We start from the raw sequence: 16,199 nt of genomic DNA on the forward strand, positions 1-16,199 counted from the left end.
TCCTGTCGTAAATGGCTGTATAATCTTTTTTTTTTAAAACTTAAGCTATTTGAAGTCACAATATCATTCTAGTTAAGTGTTCAGTTCAGCTCACCACACCATGTAGATAAGACATGTGTTGTGCCTTATCTTGGCTTTTCTGTGCCACTCCTGCAAAAGTGAAAGGCCCCAAAAGCTGTGGACAAAGGTAAATAATGTGTTGTAATGTTTAGCAAATGACTTTAAATCAAATATAAGGAGGGAGAAAATACAGTCTGACTATGAAGTTATTAAATTACACCCAGGGCAACTATAGTAGGGGGACAGGGAGGGGAGAGAATATTCCTAGCTTGTCAAAAAAACCATACCCCTAGTTCTGTCATCAATATCTGTTTTAAAATTCATTGTTCCCTTTAATACTGCTAGTGACAAAACATCCTGTCATATCATTTCAGAGCTAAAGGGACACTTCAGGAAGCCCTTGTGGGAGCTATCTCCTACCCTTGTCTTCAGCTCTGGGGAGCTGAAATAGATGAAAATCACTTTGGCTCAATGGACCTGCCAACATCAGAAAGCTGGCAGTAGCCAGAAATGTCAGGTTCCACCATTTTCTTCACATGCATGGTGTGCTAGGATATAAATTCTTCTGATTTGGGGTCCTTGGCCTGGGAGCCCGCAATACAGTTCATTTAATGGCTTGAGCATGCAGAATGCCTGTCCCCTGCCAACAGAGTTGTATGCAGTTCTTCATTCTAGTAGTTTCATTAGAAGTCAATGAGATTACTCACATGAGTAAGAATCCATTCTTCACCTTAGAAAGATCCTTGGAGCTTGTACATGCTGGCCAGCATAGACATTTGAGAGATGCTGGTTTTAGCAAATCTCTGCTAACGTATGGCCCCTCACAGACTCACTCCTATCCTCCCAACATCCATCCATGTACTGTTTTTCTAGTGTCAATCACCCTGGTATCTAGGTGGTACCAATCTGTCACCCACTTTCCTTTCTGCCTTATTTCTCTGCTGCTTTTCCTTCCCCAAACAGTGTAAATACGCCTGCGTTCTTTCAAATGATTTCAGTCAATGATCATCCCCTTTACTTTGCCCCAGGTGGAAGCCTTCCCCATCTCTGTCCCAGCATTTGATAGAGTAAAGTGCTGGGAAGGACAGATCAGTTTTCCTATGCCACATCTTGACCGCAAGGCACCTCAAAGACCAGTTTTTAAAATAATTTCCAATCATAAAGGAGCACTTCTAAAAGCAGCTAGTACCTAGGAAAGACTAAAGGTGGCTGAATCTGCACTTTTACCTGACCCAGCAATGAAAGCATTATCCCACAGCTCACAGACCAGAGGGACACAATGGAGTCTATTGTCTTCAGTACACACTCATCACTTACTCACATTAATGAAATTTGCAGGCACAGAAAGTAGAATATGCCCTAATGTGTTCATTTTAGATGTGGGAAAAAAAACTCATTAGAATCCAATTTTTCTCCCAGCTCTATGCAAACTATTTTCTCTTTTCAAAGCCAGTGTAAAGTAAAGTGCATACACCCTGGATTTGAATGTGTGTGTTTTTAGGCTTACATGGAAAGAGACCATTGTTGTAGTTCAGTTGTATCTTTTTAATTGGTTCAGTGCTGTTATAATAGGTCTCTTCCTTTTCAAAATTCACATTCATCCTTGTACTTTAAGAACATAAGTATGTCTTAGGTGTTTTCTTCTTGTATCAGAACTGTAAGATGCCTTCTCTTACTCAATATACATTTTAGTCTGAAACATTAAAAACTCCACACTCTTCCAGTCCTTCACTAAATTAGGCTTCTATGTATGACTAATTACAGCTAGGGTTACAGCTTTCACCACTGCCTAGCTCTGAAAAGGTTCCACTTTTTATCCCTTTGTCTCTTGAAATGGGACAAAAAGAATGGCAACAGTTTGTGATTTATATGATAAAGCATCTATCTTTCACCTCTGGGACTGTGGCTCAGAATCAGCTTCATCCTCTTAAGTGCACTGACTAACAAATGAGATGAGACTCAGATGAACGTAAATCTAAACAATTACTTGGAATGTATCATAATTTGAAGTCACTAAAAAGGGGAGACAGAATGAGCTGCATACAGAGGATAAGTTCTGGAGAACACCAATACATTTGCCAAAGAGAAGAGACTGAATGATCAGAATGCAAAAGATGTGAATTAGACTGGAGTGTTTTATGGGGAACACTGGTAGTTGAACAATGGGACTTGGTGTACAATAGTACACCAACAGAACTGGACAGCTACCATATCTAGACTATGCATACTTTTGTCTGCCCTGCTTGTGATGAACACGAGAGGCCTGCAGAAGACAGGATTATTGTTCACTTTAAAAAAAACATTTCAGAGTAGAGAGCCTGGGATTGGGAGAACCAGAACAGACTGCATGGTTCTTTTGGTGGTGGCCATTGGTCTCCATGTGATTTGATGGAGAATTTTTCAAAGCCTTAGCATAGGTTTTACGGATGGAGTATCCTTGGATATCATTTTGAAACTATACCTAATCTAAGTTTGACAATACTTTTTGGTTTATTAAAATGCCAATGCTTTTTATTACCTGTGTCAAGGTCAAATAGATAGTCATTTATGTAAATACCTCCAGAACTACGGGTCAAATCCTGCCCTCAGTTGTAGCTTTGCAACTACAACTTCTGATGGAATATCATGGGTGCAGCAGAGCAGATTTTGACGTAATGCTTCTTTAAAAGTACCTAAATATGCTTACTAAGATGCCCCACGTCTTCTAGAATGAATGTCTTATGAGCCACTTCAGTGCTTTTTTGTTGTTGTTGTTCTGAGCTGCTGGCATGCATTAAGGGCCTCTGCCAAAGGTCATTAAATCAGTGGCATCTGTCCACTGACTACAGTGAGCTTTGGATCAGGTTGTGACTGCTAATGTTGGCAGTGCACTTGTTTCCTATGTGTGTGTTTTTCTTGTAGTTTTTCAACAGCTTTTGTAAAGTTGTATAATTTCATCAGTGGCAACTGAAGAGAGGATAGTTTCTTAAACACCAGTTCAGCCAAGCCACAAAGCCAGCAAACTGGAAAATTCCCTTTGGGTAGTATCACTTTAAACAGCCTTCAGCCAGCACCCTAAAAACAATGCTATGGCTTCTTTTAAGATGAGGGTTCCTGCACTTTCATTTCTCCTCTGACATTCCCCAAATGCAGGTGACTGAATGGTAGTTTACCTTACACCTTTCTCCTCAGCATACAGGTCATCCTCTTGAACTGTCAGACCTACATGGTGCTACCTGAGGTGCTGTAGCCTGTAAATAAAGGACTATAAATAGCATGATGTGGAGGATGCCCTGGGCAGCATCTGCTGAGCAAAGACATTGGAGGAGGAAAGGGGAGGCAAACGAACCTCTCTTCTTTTTCTTTAAGTGATACAAGTTCTCAAAGCCAACATCTGAACTTCTGTAAATTGCAGAAGGAGTCCTTTGAAGTCAGCATAACCAAGCCATGCAGTGGACATGCTAGGTCATCCTGGTAACATCCTTCTGCCTATGTTTAATGTATCCATTCTAAACAAAGAAAAAACAGGTTGTGTATAGAGAAGTGTGTGAAATCACCACCACCACCCCCCGCCCGCCCCCCCACACACAAAAACCTCACTCTGAACAGAAATGTAGAACAGCAATTATAATTTTTACATTTGAAAAATCATTTTTAAGAGCCTAAGTAAATTAGACACTCAGATGGCATTGAATTTCAATGAGATTTATGCATTAAGCTACACCTATTTGGTGCTGTCAGTTTCCTGCACAATAATATAGACAAAAGCCTAATCCAACACAACAGATATGAACATCCCCATACTTTGAAATCTGAAATTCACAGCTGGTTCAGATCTGTTGGATTGAAAACAAACCCACAGAGCCAAACACCTCCAACCTTTTGGAAAAAAGATTAAATTTGGTTTGGAAATTAATGGCTTGGGCCCATCAATACAGTAAATGAGGTCTTACTTTTGCCAGATTTGCTATAAATTAGTTCCATTGTAATTAGGGTTATAGTCCTAGTAATGAATTACCTTGAGAAAGTACTTGGGGATACCCAGCTTTTGGTTCTGTCAGTAAAGAGCCTGCCCAAAGTTTAACTTCCCTTTTCTTCTCCTTACCTGACCCATATTTGAAGGGATGCCGACTTTTTAAACAAAAACAAACAAAACAAACAAACGACAACAACATAAGGTAAGCAATCTGGTGCAATTAATATAAGAACTGTCAGGAGTTTAGAGAGTAATAATGGGAATAGACAATGCTGTTCAAGGGCTGAACTTCAACTATAAGCAGGGAAATGACATTTACACTGAGTATAATTTCCATTCCAATGAAAATCTTTGGTTATGAAAGATTAGTTTATTTTGGTTTACTGGTAGACAAATTAAAACCCTATTCATTTCCTTGAAGTTTACTTATAACTTTGTACTAGGGTGGCTAAAACATCAGGGAAAATAGCAAGCTCATAAACAACCACCAGCTGCTTTTGGTTATTAATATGTACAGCTGTATTCAATTGGTTTATTAATACATCAGAAGATTTATAGCACTGTGGGACCAGATGGCGTGAGACTGCTAATGGAATAAGGTTGCTGGTAAAAATTTGGTCAGGGCAGTAGTGACCACATGTTGTTGCCATCTGATCAGTGGCCTGTGTGAAACAAGTTTGGGGAGAGGCTTAACTCCAGTGCCCAGTTCCATATCACCAAAACCAGTCAAATTGACATGCTTTGGCACCTTTATGTAGCAGTTTCTGCTGAAAGACCAAGATGATGGGTGTGTTATAAGCGATTGCTCGATTAGATAAATCGGGCATGGAGACTGAACTACACTTGGGTAATCTCACCACTGGCAGGGTAGTGTCATGAGGTTTGCACTGTCGCTGCCCAAGCTTTATTGCTTCTGTAGAGGAGAGAACTGCCAACTTCAAGAACTGTGCTGAAGTGACTGTTCTGGAAGCTGAATTTGAACACAAACTTCATAAGGACAAGGAAATGTAGAATGTAAGTCAGGATTGCCAAAAAATTTTACTATGGAGGACCATGCTGGAAGCTTGTCAAAAGGCTGCAGCCTGAACCAGGTGTACATACAAAAAAAAAAAATATACAGACCAATATTTTCAAACCTGGGTGCTCAGCATTAGGCTCCTCAATCCCATATTAAGGCACATAAAAACCCTTCTGTTTAGGTGCTGGCACATGGCTGTCCAGGCCTAACATTAAGTATTTGCATCTGAAAATTTTAAGTTATAAATCTTCTCAAAAATACCCAACCACCCTTTGCCTGTGCTTGTATCTTCAGTACAAAAAGTTTAGTAATGGCTTGTTTAGTTCATGAGCAATAAAAATCTGCACATCTGTTTAGCCTGAATGAAAGTGGGCTGTATTTTCAGATAATTTGGGTTCCCAGGCCTAAAATTCACAGTGTGATAAAGATGAATACTTAAAAGCAAGACAAAATATGCCCCTCTTCTCCATCTATTGGTCATCTCATATTGTCAGAATAATCATCATGAGCTTCATGATGAGATCAAACCTCCAAAAAATTGGTTCTGGGGTCAGTACATGCTGTAGGTGGTTGTCTTAGTACTCCTACCTCCACTTATTGAAATGACAGCATCACTGTGTGCTGAAATTACCTTGTCATTCTGAGTACATGCCACGTCATAACAATCAATATGCTTGTTGTGCAAGATCCTCTGCATCTGCATAGCAGCTGGACTCAAAATAAAAACAAGCAAATTTGCAGCTAATCTGTCCTGTCTCAGCCACCAGGAACTCATTTCTGCCTTTAATCTTTCCAACTACTGTCTAAATTCAATTATATAACAGCAACAGTCTTTACTTCATAGTTGGGTTTGAAGACCTTAATTGTCAGGTTAGCTATTTCAAGTTTGCTGCGTGAGTCGGGGGACGGGAGGAATGGTGACGGGGGTGTGTGTGGGGGTGCTATTAACTGCACAGTAAGTACAGATTGTCTTGCAGCTGCTTACAAAGTCATTCTTCAAACTGGATGTTACTGCCTGACATTGAGTCCTATTGTGTCTTGGAAAAAATCTGCTGGTGGTCTGGGGAGATATCCATGACACCAAAACACATTTTTCTCTGATATCTCCTTCTCTGATAACATTTGAAGGTTATTTGTACCTTGCAGCGCAGTTTGTAATAAATCACTCTGTAGCTATGATAGCCATTTAGTACAACAGTGGACTCTTATTGCTCTTCAAGTTCAAATCACTCTCCAACCCTTTTTTGGGGGGAGAAGGGGTCTGCTGAATTTTAACCACTTCAGTCCTGAATGTTAATGGTCAAGATCTGTAGAGTTAACCATGCAGAACTGAAGGGATTGTAAACTTTTTCAAGGACTTAGCTGTATACATATTTAAGATAGAAATAACCAAGCTGCATCCTTAATCATTGCCAATTCTAATCAGGGGAGTATATTAAAATGCAAAAATCTGGAGGGGAGGGGTTGGGGTTTGTTTTTTTTTTTTTTTTTTTTTAAGAAAAAGAACTAACAAAAAGAAACAAGCACTTCTGCAAAAATATGCTACTTTAGGGCAGTGCTGAGAAGATATTTAGTCTTTAGAGGCTGATCTTGTGAAAGCATGTGATAGTTGCTCCCACTAACCTAATCCCTGTACTTCTGGTAATTCTGGACACATTAGGAATGATGTGCGTAAAGCTGCACAGATTCTTGTTAAAAAAAGTCATGCAGGTATCTTCATTTTCTTTTTTTTTTAAAAAAAAGATAGGATCTGGCAAACAATTTGTGCCTAACGAGCCAATAATAAAAGAAAATGAAATTCATCCCCCCAAATTCAATGGCACACATTTGTAAAGGGTTATTGGTCTACAGACAGGCCAGATCCTCAGCTGGTATAAATCAATGTGCCTCCATGGATTTCATGGTGCTATGCCAATTTACATCTGATGATGATTTGGCTCTATATAATAATAAGTATCCAGAACAATGAAACAGTAAACAACTGAAGACTTGTTGTGAATGAAAATCTTGATTATCTCAAATAAAAAATGTTAACTACACTATAGATAAAAAAGGATGGTTAGTCAAGCAACTTATAGTTTTCCTTCCCAATAAGAATTCATTCAGTGGAACATCCCAAGATAAATTTTAAAAGAAAAAAGTCAATTTAACACCATTTTAGTGCATTTTTGGTGACACTTTGAGTCCGATACTTCATTCCCTTGCAAGTCTTTGGGCTACAAGATCAGACTGCAGTCTGAGACCCCAGTAGCCTGCAAATACTTAAGCATGTGCTCAACTTTAAGTGCATGAGCAGTCCTACTGAATTTCTAATTTAATTACTCAACTGCCTAAAATTCAATATTAATTATTGAATTTAAGTTAGTGGTCATGGCACTGATGCTTTCCCCAAAGGCAGAGTTGCAAGTGAAATTACACCAGTCATGTGTCAAAACTAAATACAATAGGATGGAACTTTAGTCAATGTAAATCAAGTTACAGGATCTATGCTGATTTACACCAGTGAAAGATCTAACCAAGTACTTTTAGGGAGAATATATTATTTCATGTGCTTTTTCAATAATCCTTGCAGCTGGTCTTCATTTACTGTAGATGTCCTAGATCTCCACGGTTCTTCTGTTGACCTTCTGTGTTACCTTCCCACTTTTCTCAGCCATTAGCACACTTGGTCATATCCTTTCATTTCCCGCAACCATTTTTTAAAGAAATTTTCTAGTCTTTCAGCTCTCCAGTCACATCTCTTCTTTTGAGATCGCTTATCTTCATTAGAAGTCCTAGTGAAATCTACCCTTGAATTCACTTTCACCTCTTACCACACCTTTTCTCTGGACTCACATGGCAATTCTTCATTCCTCTCCTTATGTATCACTTCTAACTCATGGGTGGGGGGAAAAATGTCTTACACCATCCACTGTCATGTGTATTTAAGGGACCATATCCCCGGCAGGGTGTAAAAATGACTTTGGAGGGTCAATTAAATGCACTCGAAGCAGATGTGTCTCTACCACAGAATCCACATAGGCACAATACTTTGAGGTGCTGAGCATCCTTATCTCCCACTGAAGTCAATGGGAGCTGAAGGCTCAGCACTGCACAGGATCATGTCATTATTGTGAGCACAAGCCAAGATCATGGACTAGAGAGGCAAAGGAATATTCAATAAGCCAAAAATATATAAAAGCAATGAGAATGTTCCTCTTACCTCATGGGGAACTGGAGGTTGAGCTTGTCTGATTGGAATTGTCACTGATGTCACAGTAGGGAGAGCTTTGGCAGATGATTGGCTGATAGGATAATACTGGACAAGGTTGTGGCAAAGCATCTCCAGTATCTGGTACTCTAATTTCTTTGACCCAGTCCACTTAGTTCTCGTCTTGGCTGTGATATTGCAGCCTTTTCAACCATGGTTAATGGGCCTGCTGTAAATCAGAGGTGGGCAAACTACGGCCCACATCTGGCCTGCGTGACCATCCTGCTCAGCTCTTGAGCTCCCGGCCGGGGAGGCTGTTCCCCATCCCCCACAGCCTTAGCTCACTGCGCCGTCAGCGCTCTGGTCTGCTGCTCCAGCCAGCAGTGGGGCTGCGAGCTCCTGCTGCTCTGAGCAGCATGGTAAGGGGCACGGGGGTGGATAAGGGGCAAGAGGTCCCAGGGGGCAGTCAGGGAACAGGGAGGGTTGGATAGGGAGTGGAGTCCCAGGGGGCGGTTAGGGGCAGGGGTGTGGATAGGGGTCAGGGCAGTCAGGGGACAGGGTGGGTTGGATAGGCATGGGAGTCCCAGGGGTTCTGTCAGGGGGCAGGGGTGTGGATAGGGGTCGGGGCAGTCAGGGGACAGGGGGGTTGGATGGGGGTGGGGTTGGATGGGTCAGGAGTTGGGGGGGCGCAGATATGGGGTGGGGGCCAGGCTGTTTGGGGAGGCACAGCCTTCCCTACACAGCCCTCCATACAGTTTTGCAACCCCGATGTGGCCCTCGGGCCAAAAAGTTTGTCCACCCCTGCAATAAATGCACTGGGAGATGTACATATAGTCCTGCACAGTCTTGTTAAATCAGAGAAGTATGGCTTTACTTCAGTCTAGTCATTGTGCCGATCACTGAAATCAGGCCTCAAAAATGCCATATCACTTGTCTTAAGCTGTTAATAAATATAGCTATGCATATTCATGTCTTAAAGGCATTAACACATGCACAGTATCTGATTTTCAATCTTTCAACACTTCGGTTGCAATTAAAAACATATACACATAAAAAACCCATTGAATATTAAGAGTGTTACTTGCAGAGATTAAAATGAAAGTCTGCTTATAAGAACAAGAAAGCCCAAACTGATAAAGCGTTTAGGATGGAAAAAGTGACATTTAATGGGTTTCAGTTTGTCTAACTCTCTCTCATATGTCCCTCTACTGTACCAGGCTAGGAATTCAGAAGGCAACGTGGAACAAATTGTAAAATAAAGCCAGGTTTTTTAATTCTGAAAACTGGAGTTTGGAGTGGCAAGTTTGACAACACTTTCAATAAAGCATTCTTGTGTACAGTGAAACCTGCTTACTTTCTACTCCACTATATCCACTTTTAGTGGAAGTCACAAACTATTTAATGCACTGCTCTGAATGCTTGCCAAATACATGTTCATTCATTCACATCCCTCCTGAAATCTTGCTGTCTCATTTGTGGGAAGTGAGAGGGAGGATAGATAAACAGATAATCACCATCATAAAAAGGAACTGAGCTATCAAAATGTGTATGCCTTGCTGAGAAACAAAGCCCTTTGTCTCCTTCCCCCTCCCCTCCACCTTTGGGAAGCTTTTTATGACCCTCACTTGTTGTGTCCTTTTAAATGCAGATGTATTCTTCAGCACAGGGTCCATGGCTAAAATTGGAAACTTGGTGCCTAAAGTTAGGCTCATAACTCCTTGAAGTCAATGGGAGCTGCTTATGCTCAGCACCTCTGAGTATCAGGCCACTTTTATTAAGGTTTCACAACATGGATTTAGGAGTCTAACCTACCTTTGGACATGGCCTTGTTTTGTGAAGTGCCCAGAGCAGGGGAGCTTACCCCACTTTGTGACAGAACAGCCTGCTGGGCCCATCCACAGAGGCTTAGAAGGAAATCAGGGGTATAGCCTATATCTGCCCAAGGCCTCTACACTAGCCCTGGCCCACTGTAGCGCTAATCCCACTCCTTGGCAGCATGGCTCCAGTAGGGCCACACTGCTAGGAACACTCCTGGCCATTGCTGCCCCAGTGAACCCTCTGAAAGTGGGATCCCAACAGATGAGGAGGGTCATGGACTAGTAATACAAACCCAGGCTATATTACTTGTCTGCCCTGAGCTCCAACGTGCATTCCCCTAGTCTGCTCCTTTCTCTTGCAGAGATTCCCAAACCATGGTGCACTGACTGTTGGGTGCAGGTGAAAGTGGCCTAGACAGACCATACTCATTAAGGCAGGATTGAGTTCCTTGGTCTTGTTCGGAGCACGGTTTTCCTTGCACGTATACGGGGTGCTCTGCCCCTATGCAGTGCATGATCCAATCCCTGAGAGCGTCTGGTTTAGCTGAAGTCAGAGGCAGAGTCAGACTGCAGCTATTTGAGCAGAGCTGTGGATGGTAGCGATGTTGCACTGATTTATTAAAACAATTTTTCTTCTTCTCCATAGAGAGACATCCGGGGAGAGGAGTAGTTTTCTACAGACCATTGTAATGTGTAGGAAAGACATTACCAGGATGAATCAAGGACACTGAAAAGTCTGAGACTTTTGCTGGAGCACTATTATTGACCACTTTCCTAGAAAGATTTTTTTTAATGTTCCTAAACCTCACAGGCCCATATGAGCACTAAACAGGTTGATAACACAAGATTTCAAACATTTTAGCCTGTGTTCTGAGGAAAGATTATACTCTAAATGTACTAAACAGTACAAGGAAGAAAAATTTCCTTCAATTATAACTAGCTTGTGGTCAGCAGTAGATTCTCTTATTACTTAGTTCTCATGATCACTGTAAGTGCAGAAAACCTGATTCCCACACTCAGCCACCAGCCAGAATGACAAGACATTTGTATTCTTAAGAAAAAAAAAGAGCCCATAAGTGGGGTAGTACTCCACTGATTCTAGCAGAGCTGTTGTCTTATATTAACACTGAATTTGACCAACAGTCTGCAATAGTTGCTTAAATAAGGGCCACCAGAAATTAATTAACAGTGACACTTCTCTTTAAAGAGTATGTTGCTGGTTATCAGGACAGTCTTCCACAGTCCTGCTCGATAAGCAGAATGGCTGATGCTTAATAGGAAAACTTGGTAGCTAACCAGGCTTATTAAAAGCCTCCATACTTTACATATTGACACAGAATAGGTTTTGAAGCTCGCTGAAATCAATGGGAGTTTTTCCATTGATTTCAATGGGCTTTGGATCAGGGCCATATAACCGAGTTATTTGCTTCTATGGTTCTGTTTCAGGTGATGCTAGGTTGAGGCTTGAAGAAAACTGGCACATGCTGATATAGTCCACTAGTACTTCTCCTTGATAGCTGTGGCTTTGAGACTGTGGTCTCCTCTGCTCCTGTATCACCAAGTCCTACTATCTGACCCTTCAGTGACTTGCTCTGACCATCTTGACAGAGTTTACAGGGAAAATTTGTAAGAGTATTATCTGATCTGCTTGATAGTTATGTTACTGTAGTGTCTAGAGCTAGTCAAACTTTGACAACTTTTTTCTGTAGAAAAATACCATTTTGTCAAAACCAAACGTTGTGGAGAAATGTTTCATTTCTATTTTTTTTTTAATTTTTATATAAAGATCCAGGATGGGGGAGAGATCCCAGAATAGCTAATAGCCAAGTGGTGAGGGTGCTTACCAGGGATGTGGGAGACCCTGGTTGAAGCCCTTGATCTTTAGAAGCAGGGACTTCAAACTGGTTCTCCCACATGCCTGCTGAATGTTCTACCCATCAGTCTATGGGCGAATTTGAGGTGGGTCACTCTCCCTTGTTTTGTTCATGAGCCTTCAAAACATCTTTGTTTTCTATATGAATGAATTTGTTTTTTGATGCATCATTTTTCATGAAATGGAATTATGTTCCAGCCAGTCCTAGTAGTGTCCCTTGCCAGTGGGCTACATAGTCTCCAGATCAGTGTTTCTCAACCAGGGGTACACATACCCTTAGAGGGAACACAGAGGTCTTCCAGATGGTACATCAATTCATGTAGTTTTACAACAGGCGATATAAAAAGCACTAGCAAAGTCAGTACAAACTAAAATTTCACAGAGACAATGACTTGTTTTATATTGCTCTATATGCTATATGCTAAAATACAAGTACAATATTTATATTCTAATCAATTTTATAATTATATGGTAAAAATGAGAAAGTGAGCAATTTTTCAGTAGTAGTGTGCTGTGACATTTTTGTATTTTGAGGTCTGATTTTATAAGCAAGTAGTTTAAGTGAGGTGAAACTTGGGTTTGCAAGACAAACCAGACTCCTGAAAGGGGTACAGTAGTCTGGAAAGGTTGAGAACTGCTGTAGAGATTTTTACAATCCACATTTGTGCTATGTTTTCGTATCTTTATAATCAGGTTTTGGCCTTAAGTTCTGGTTTTAGGGTTACTTGGTAAATTGGGATATTCATATTTCACAGATGTCCCTCACAAGCAAATTCTTCTATGTTAAATACTATGGATCCAGTGGGTCTTGTATTTTTAGAATCACTACATTAGTCATTCAGATGATTCACAGGTATATATGGAATAAGGTTGAGTTCGGAATCCCAACCATTCCACATACATGCATTCCTAAAGGATCAGGATATGACTGACAGCCTCCCATTATTTTAACATATTCAGGTTATCTTTAAACTTGAGGGGAAAAAATAGTGAAACATGGTAGAACTGAGGCTGAACAATTATATGACTAACTACATGGATTAAATATTCATTTTTATGAAAGATTCTTTTTGTTCTTCATCTAGTAAATTGTTCTCATTCCAGAGTTCAGTCATAAAAAAAATTTAAATACTGTCATTACACTTTGGACAGCATGTATTGACAATTTATCCCCTGCATCATTTACAACAGATCCTACAATTTTAGGCAGTTAGAGTATAGCTGCAGTTCTTTTCAGGCAGAAAAACATCTGTTAGGAAGAGTTAAAATGAATACAGCTATAAAGGGCACAGATCAAAAGCTAAGAAGCCATTGACCTCAGTGTAAATAGCCTAGCATTTGATACTTGCACCAGACTGTTATATTATGATATAGTCCTGGAAAGCAACATTTAGACAAACTATACTGCACGTGATCACATAACACGGGCATGACATGGGATCTCTACATTCAGTTATTTTCTCTACCTCCCTCTTACGACGCATGCACTTTCACATGCTGTAACCAGCAAATAGGTACATCCTCAGCTGTAGGGGCACACAAATGCATCCATTCTTGAATGCCTGATGGTTTGCTACTTTGAATAAGTTGCAGGGCAAGTTATATTTTTGCTGGGAACCCATTTTGCTTTTCTGCTGGAGCTGCAAACTTGCCTGTCCTGACTAGATGGTATCATGTCAATAATGTTGGATCATTTCAGATTTAAATGATCGATAAAATCATACCCTCAGACATGTAATTTTAATGACAAAATGATAGCATTATAAAAATATAAAGACAAAACTTTAAAAGCTGTCTGAGACCATGACCCGAAAAGCTCTGAAGGGCTCTTTTGGGTAAGCTCCCCCAAATAGGAATGCTTAGCTGAACATGTTGAGCTATATTGAGGCTTTTTAAGCCACATCTGCCTTAGGAGGTTAGAGGTGCCCCATGCTGAGGCAGCTGCCAGAAACATTATGAATACGGAGGAGACAGGCAAACAGACTGCTTCCTGGGTCACATTGGAGACTACACACTGAGGAGGTATCTACAGCAGCCATTTAAAAGATGCAGTGTACGCTCGCTCTGGAACTAGCCTCCAGCTTCTAGTGGGTGTGGAATGAAGATGGGGTTGTGGCTATGCCCCTACCACTTCAATACCCAGTGTTTCAGGTGGTGCAGACCCTTGCACTTCGTATTCAGGGTTTGCTAACAGTAGCATTCTAGCTTCCCTTTCACTCATTCACCCCTTTGCTATCCTCCCAGAATCAGTCATTATCAGGTCCTGTAACTGCATCCTCAAAACTCACCTAATAGCTTAAGGGGTCAATAGACAGAGTCGAGACTTATTCCATATATTTATATGGAGCAAAAGAGTTTAGGTGTATAAAACTACATGGATTAGATATTTTAGCTCACTCCCTTTTCTATGGAATATGTAGGTCTTTCTAGGTTGTATGCTTTTCAGGGCAGGGAATTGTATTGTCATAAGTATTTGCATAGCATCCGGTCCAATGGAGCTCTAATTATGATTTGGTCCTGTGGGAGCTACTGCAATATAAACTTTAAATAATGATAATGGCAGGTCTGTGGCCTAAAGCTCCAAAGGGGAAGGAGCACTCTGCTCCCATCTATCCATGAACTGGGGGAAGCAGGGCTACAGAAAACTTCATTTGCATAAGCATTGTACCCAGAATTCCTTCAGTCACACTTCAGGGGTCACCATAACTTTAAAACAACTCAGAAACAGTTGGGTAGTAGAACAGCACTGGTGTGGCCTTACCTTGGTAAGGAGTCTGTTTAAGGACCTTATTTGTGTTTGTATGTTACTTACTGTAGTGGGGTCTTGTTTTAGGACTATAGTGGCAATGCTAATTATATACAACTAGTTCTGCCCAAGTGAAGAGCCTACATGTTGAGGACTTCATGGTGAGAAACATCACACAAAGTTCAGTCTGGGAGCTTGTTGCAGATGATTTTGCAACAGCAGATGAGGAGACAGCTCCTTGTTGGGGTGTAACACAGAGCTCCTCACTGAAGCCACAGCATCAGAGTTGAGTGAACTCTGGTAAGTCCTTTCCTTCCCATTCAATAATGGGGTTGAAATCACTTGTGACCTAAATGCACCCCTCATCATACCCCACACACTACTCTAGTAATCTTTGCACAAAATATACTGTGTGAGCTATAATTTGAAAACTAATAACTTGCTAGCCAAGATCATGGTGAAATATATGTACAAAATGCATAGTAAAAGTTATGAACATAAGCTGAAATGCCTTTACCAGACAAGTCTGGAGGAAAGGGGGTGTGATAGGGTCTTCCATGGCCAGGCAGCCTAAGGGTTAGATCACCAGTCTTTCAGTCTGTAAGGCAAGATGGGGTGGTAGGGGAACCCTGACCCTCCCTCTCTAGCCCCTCCCCCCCCCCGGGCCCTATGTAGATCAATCCCTAAACAAGGGAAATGGGGTCTCCCTCCCAGCAGGGAGTCAAGACCCACTTCCCTGGGTTACTTCCTACAGGTCTCTTCAGTTTGGGGCATGGTCCCACTAGTCCAGTTGCCCCAAGTGCTGGGGCTTAGTTACAGTCTCTCCTTGGCAGGGGAGCCTTTACTTACCTCAAGTAGCTGCACTAGCTGGTAGATAACTGATCAATCCTTCAGACAGATAGAAAAGTAAAAGTGCACACCCACTAGTTAGCACTCAGTTGAGCCAGCTCCCTTCTTTTCTACCCCCTCCAAGCCTGCCATTGGCCTCAAGTACAGCAGGGTGGGGCTTGCTGAACCCAAAGGTTTTCTTTAACCCCTAGTGTGCCGGATGGCAGTTTCTCTATTCAGGAGGCAAAACAAAATATCAAAAATAAAGGACAAGCTGATGCCTTTAGCCAGGTGTCACCAAAGGTAATTGGTAGGGCCCTACCAAATTTGTGACCATGAAAAGCGTGTCACGGATTGTGAAATCTGGCTATTGTACGAGAGGGGCAGGGCTGGGGGCACCCCATCTGGGGGCTCCTACCATGGGATGGGCTCCAACTGCTAGTCCCAGCCCAGGCTGGGGAGGGATGGGACTTCCTCTTCCCCTGCAGGGACCACTCCTGGAGCCGGGTCAGACCCACTGCCAGAAACCTCCCTGGGTTGCAGGAAGTTCTGCGGCTGCTGGCTGGGATCCCAGTTCTGAAGGTGGCACAAAAGTGAAGGTGGCTGTCTGTCCCGAAACTCGGGTGGAAGGCTGCGGCCCCAGCTGTCACCCCCTCCCCCCATGCGGAGAGGCTGTAGCTCCAGGTGTCACCCCCTCTCCCAGCACAGAGAG

General features: G+C 41.8%; 1 long non-coding RNA gene across 1 annotated transcript; it reads right to left on the bottom strand.

The window, feature by feature from the left end:
- Positions 1–2,921: 2,921 nt before the first annotated feature.
- LOC122465557 lies at positions 2,922–15,578 on the bottom strand. The gene is made up of 3 exons (XR_006290487.1): positions 15,509–15,578; positions 3,389–3,548; positions 2,922–3,290 (listed from the first exon to the last, which is right to left on the bottom strand). It is a non-coding gene; the product is annotated as an uncharacterized LOC122465557 (long non-coding RNA).
- Between the last annotated feature and the right edge of the window lie 621 nt (positions 15,579–16,199).

Source organism: Chelonia mydas, chromosome 4 (genome assembly GCF_015237465.2).
Source record: "Chelonia mydas isolate rCheMyd1 chromosome 4, rCheMyd1.pri.v2, whole genome shotgun sequence".
Classification (NCBI taxonomy): Eukaryota; Metazoa; Chordata; order Testudines; family Cheloniidae; genus Chelonia; species Chelonia mydas.